Source organism: Triticum urartu, chromosome 4A, assembly GCF_056163025.1.
Source record: "Triticum urartu cultivar PI428250 chromosome 4A, HENAU_Tu73, whole genome shotgun sequence".
In the NCBI taxonomy this organism is placed as follows: Eukaryota; Viridiplantae; Streptophyta; class Magnoliopsida; order Poales; family Poaceae; genus Triticum; species Triticum urartu.
This window is the reverse complement of record NC_141876.1, coordinates 75,593,533-75,599,541: the sequence shown is the minus strand read 5'-3', so window position 1 is coordinate 75,599,541 and position 6,009 is coordinate 75,593,533. Positions and strand designations below refer to the sequence as shown.

Here is a 6,009-nt window from a genome sequence, read left to right as displayed (position 1 = left end):
CATAACTCTTGACCAGATTCATTGCCGCTATCGTAGGGATAAAGATCCTGCCATCTGACTGACTTTAGTCACGCCACTTTATTCCGTTCATGATGCGGTTACTCTCACAATCATAGATCCATCATTTTTCTTTTTTTAAGAAAATCAGGATGGTGGTGCAATTACCCATGTCAAGAGAAAATAGATCAGATGACATAATCATATACAATGCATTGTATTGGAAGAGGCCTTTGTGATCACTATAAATATTGTGATACCTCAATTATACATCCATCCTCTATGTCATTAAGAAACAAATAACATGACACATTGTGCAACGGATTAAGATACTAATCTCTGCTATTAAAGCTACGACTACCTAGCCTTCTCCCATAGAAAAGAAAAATACTACCTAGCCTTATCTTGGAGTTATCTACCACCGAAGCGCTATGCTATCTGAGTACAGGGCTATGGCCAGTTTAGCTATAAATCATTATTAAAGTTATTCTACCTCTGAAGTGCTATGTTATCTGAAAACAGGGCACCAAGCATCTCAAAGTAGCCAGACAAAACTTTAATTCGTTTATGTTTACATTCAATGGCCTTGAGAAACATATCTTGGAAAAATTCACAGAAAATCTACAGGGAACATGCACACACTTTGTGAGATCCCTATACCCCCATGGAGTACATGTTATGCTTACCCACTCCTTTCTCTCATGAGTGTAAGGAGTCACGAACTCTTGACCACACAATATGATTACCCACTCCGTTCTCTCATGATCACATATTTCTCTACTATTGGCATCTATCAGAATTGGTCCGACGGTGAAGATAAGAATACTGGTAAATGTGTGTGCTCACCTGAAGGTGGTGTCTGACACCCTTATAGAGAAATCCATGCTGCCTCCCATGCTCAAGCATGTACAACCTTACATTTCAATCTGTAGAATTACACAATAAGCAATTATGTTAAGCCCTAAGACCATAATTCCCTCTAGGAGGAAAAATACTTCCTCTGCATAAAGAAATTGCATTATTTACGACCAGGTTCAGTGTCAAGAAAATGTCTTTTTTCCGAAACCTTAACCCTAGATAAATGATTTTGATGCATAGCGATCACGGCATATACTTGGCTCTAAGAGTTTGATGACCATTATATGCTACAAAGGTAAATGCTCTGCAAGGCCTGAACAAAAAGGTACACAAATTAGGGTAAAGCATAAATTGTTAACAAAACAAAATTTTAGTTCTAACATGCTTCCATGGCAGACATTTTAGTAAAATAAAACAGTGCATGTCTATTACTGTCCTTCTTTTGTTAAATAGTAACTGGCAAGTTTGATAAAGAAAAGAGAAAAATACAACACATGACATTTTACTGATCCAAATACACGCTCATCCTTTAGGGCAGCCTTATTTCTGTATCACCATATGTAATCAATAGCTTGATGAGAAATTAAGAAACAAACGTTATAAGTGTGCCCACAAGTTAATTTTGTATGTAAGGGATACTTTTCCACAACAGAACCATGCTCTGTTCAGTATTACCATTAACAAATAACAACAAATGCCCATTATTACTTCACTGTCGCATTTAATAGTTCGCATGCAAAATTGCATGAAATGCTAACAAGCATGATAAAGAAAACCAGCTAACAAGATCAATGTAGAAAGATAAGAATACTTGGTGGATAGCAAAATCAATGTAGTTCTTCAGCTCTTGGATTACGGCTGCAGATTATATATCAAATTCAAGAGTAGCTTCATAGAAGAAAATACCCAACATCTTTAAGTCAGCTGAAAGGAAATAGAGTTTAAGCAGTAGGTTGTGCCTAATTATTAATTAAGCTAGTCCCGTAGTTGCCCTGAACACCACATCAAAATCCGATTCCGTCAGCAAGTTGATCAATGTCAAACTCCAAGGAAATAGCGAGAGCGTGCCAGTTATCTACCTTTGTAGATGTCACCGAAGCCGTCGCCGGTCGCCGAGCTCTCGACTGTCGCTAAAGTCACCGATGGCCACCTCCAGCTCCTCGTAGGTGAATTGATGTGTCTGCAGCTTGTGGACGCCGCCGGACTGCAGGTCGCTGCTGCCTGTGGAGCAGGGTGTCCCGCGCCAGAGTTACTGTACTTGAGGAGCCTAGACAAGGAGCCTAGACAAGTTCTATCTCTAGTCAGACACGGCTTCGATTCAAACATAGTATGGAGTAGAGAATATGACAAATGTGGAGCATTTCAGGGAATTGTCCAGTTTACACTTCACAGTACTACCTTGTTTGTGTTTATGCCACTATCATACTTAATTCGTTCTGATTTCCTATAGACAAAAAGAGTCAGACGTACTTGTAGATGAAGTGTCAGCATCAAAGAAGAGAAGTCTTCCATCACCTGTAAATAGACTGGTCGGGAATTATCAACTATTGGGTACCTGAACCTGACGAATGAGTAGGAAACAACCTGCTAGCCTGACCGCCGGGTAGAAGAACATGTGTTATTCTGGCGCCCCGCTGGTCATGCCTGCAGCGCCCTTCGGAGGCCTCGCACACGCTGCAACATCCGTCGCCGGCCTTCTGCGGCACCGAGAACCCCGCCCCGACGGCGTCCCTGAGTGTGGCGTTCCCGGCAGCCAACATGTCCTCCGGCGCCAACGTGCCATTGGATAGCCTGCAGTACGAGTACGACCACCCCCGGCGATGCAGGCAAAGGCATTGTACACCAATGGAGAATTTCTTGATGGGACTCCTATCGCCGACGGCCAGCACCGCGACCATGCGGCGGAAGCCGCAGAAAAAAATTCTGGGGACCGGAGAGAGAGACGGGATCGGGAGCGACGGGGTGTGGGAGATGAGGAAGTCGCCTGCCCGTGGGACGTGCGTTCGTGGATCGTGGGTTTTCTTTTTTTTTTCTTTTTTCTCAGGCGGGAAGGAGAGAACCAATGGGTGGGACGTGGGAGGAGAGATCGTACGTGGGGTGGGAGGAGGTATCGATAGGAGGGAGATCGAAGGAGGTGGGGTATTGTGGTGGAATTGTCACGACAGATGTCCTAGTGTGAGGACTTAGTCGCGAGGCCAACGCATCTATGTGGTAGCTTAAGAGGGGTTGGTCGGGACAAGAGACGCAAGGCGGATTATCACACAAGACGAGGATTTAGACAGCTTCGGGCCCCGGGAAATATCATCCGGAATAGCCCTACATGCTGTTTGTGGCTAGCTCTCATTATGCTCATGAGAGAGTCGCCGCATAAGCCGGCTCCCCTTTGTGTCTAGCCCTAGATATTGTTTCTTGTTGCTTGTCCCTCTTTGGGGAGCCATACCCCTCCTTATATAAGTTAAAGGGGTGGGTTACATGTGGAGTCCTATTAGAATTAGGACTAGTCTATTACAAGTGAAATCCTACTCTGCCCCTTAAGAGAAAACTCCTTATGCCTTTCCTCGTAAACCGGCCCACCATAACATGAGTCGGCCTTCTGGGCCTTGGGCCTAGTCTTCTATCTGACCCGCCGTTAGGGCCATCCGTGAGTCGCCACTCCGGCGGGTTACCAATAAAAACGCCAAGCCCGGCCGGGTCATACCGCGGGGTATATCCCCGACATTAGCCCCCAGTTTAATTTGGATTTATCCATGTTAAACTGATCATGTAAAACAAACACAAGAACAAACTTGATAGGTTGTGCTTCGGGTTAAATATTTTCCTAAACCGGCACCTGATCATCTTTAAGTCCTTGTCATTTCCTCCTGGATGCATACTCAAGATCTTATAGCAAATCTCCTTTAACAGATATGTCCAAACCTTGCCAATGCAAAAATCCAGGCACTTCTTCTAAAAAAATCCGGGTCAATAGGCCAGCTTCATAACCAATTTGCTGACATTGGCTCTTGTAGAGAAACATTATAAGAAATAATCCATTTGAGTCGTCCTTCAATGCTCTGACTTGACAAAAATATGGGTCTTGAAATATTCAACTGATATTTAGCCGGCTTAAAGATATAGATCTTGTCGATTTATGATTGCCAAAATTGTTGGGTTATAAATAAATGATACCGGGTCATGATTGTTGCAGACACCGGGTTAATCTGGTCTACTCCAAACTGAGAATTTGAAGACTTTTTCCCTTTATATCCATATTACCTGTAGTCCCCAAGTCTTGAGCAGAACAAAGTGATGGCTTTAAGACTTGCTTCAATATAAATACTGCCACTTTGAAGAAATCCATGTTGTTCATCTCAGTCACCAGTAAATACTGAACACTCCATATACGTAGCCCCCAAGTGTCGGGTTGTCATGCTTGCAGCAACCTGGGACTTGTAATTGCTTTTAACTTATAAAAACTTCAACCAGTGTAGCCCCCAAGGGTCGGGTCATTATGCAATAATAAGCAGGGACTTTAATGTAGACTTGAACAGCAACATGTAGCCCCCAAGGGCCGGCTCAGTAAGATAATATTGAGCTGGGAATTTATATATACTTCATTGAAAATAACATCATATGATGTAACCCCCATCATAAGGCTTGAACCCATATCCACAAGGTTAAGAGCTTTGTGCTTTACCAACTGAGCAGTGGATCCTTTAATATAATGGACTGAGGCTTGTGTACTTTGAATTTTTGACAGGAGCAATTGGTAGCCCTCAAGGGCCGGCTCATTATGATGTGATGAGCCGAGTCTTCAATAATAAGGCCAGTAAAAAATGACTTTGCATTAGCCCCCAAGTGCCATGGTGCATGCTAGCAGTGACATGGGACTTGCATATTTGATGTAATCTCAACTTGAATAATATAGCTCCCAAGTGCCGGGTCGTAAGCCTGCAACGACTCGAGACTATTCCTTCCATTATAAAATAAATTATATCCATTGATAAAATAATATCCATTGCGCTGAAGCGACTTTGAAAACCTCATTCGTAATATTGGTTATTGATAATCATAATAAAAATCCAGCCATGTTGGCTATTAAAGATTTGAATAATATAACCTGGTTTGAAAAACCGGTTCCTATGATATTGAATCATACTGCCGGTTTAGGATACCTGTGCAGTAAGGCTGATAACCCAATCTTTAGAAGCCAAAACTTCCAAATGTTTATGATTGTCATATATGGCGACTTATCATCTAAAGTCAAGCCGGGTTAATCGAAACCACATATATGCTCCAGATATGAAGAAAAAGGTCTCAAGACAAAACCAAAGATTGTTTGCCAAAACTAAAACCAAATAAAAATCGAGGTTTTTGATTTGAATACGACCAGTAAACCGTTCCAAAGGGGTTAAGCTAGGATTCGAATATGATCATGTCACCCCCAGTGGCTTTGGCATTGCGCCGATCAAGAGGGTACCGACAGCTATGTTCTCTTTGGTTCGAATACAGCCTATGTTTGAACAGAAAGCCCCCAAATGACCTTGAGAGGTTTTTAACGACCCTGATTCGAATACGATCCAAGTCGGACCCAAAAGGGGTTAAGCTATGATTCGAATACGATCAAGAAGCCCCCTAGTGAGTTTGGCAGTGTGCCGATCAAGAGGGTACCGATAGCTATGTTCTCTTTGGTTTGAATACGACCTATGTTTGAACAGGAAGCCCCCAAGTGACCATATAAAGTTTGTCATCGCGCCGATCAAGAGGGTACCGACAGCTATGCTCGATGAGCAGGAAGCCCCCAAGTGACCATAATAAAGTAAGCCGTAAGGCAGGGTACCCATGTTTGAATCGCGCATCATGGCAGCAAGTTCTCTTTGGCAACCTTTAATTTTTCTGAGAACTCGAATCTTGCGAGAGATTAATTCTTTTTGAACCGGAACTTTAAACCGGATTTAAATGCTTCAAAACTTTGTGGGAGATAGATTGTCCTTGAGCCGGATGTTTGAACCGGATTTGAGAGATTAAAAGCTTTGTAGGAGACAAATTTACCTTGAGCCGGATGTTTGAACCGGATTTGAGAGCTTCAAAGCTTTACGGGAGAGAGATGTCTCTTGAACCGGATTTTAAACTGGAATCTTTATTTTAAACCGACAATTTTCTAACGGCCTTTAA

General features: G+C 42.8%; 1 long non-coding RNA gene across 1 annotated transcript; it reads right to left on the bottom strand.

The window, feature by feature from the left end:
* Positions 1-383: 383 nt before the first annotated feature.
* On the bottom strand, positions 384-2,771 carry LOC147974859 (uncharacterized). The gene is made up of 4 exons (XR_015601996.1): positions 2,440-2,771; positions 2,326-2,370; positions 1,935-2,135; positions 384-923 (listed from the first exon to the last, which is right to left on the bottom strand). It is a non-coding gene; the product is annotated as an uncharacterized LOC147974859 (long non-coding RNA).
* Between the last annotated feature and the right edge of the window lie 3,238 nt (positions 2,772-6,009).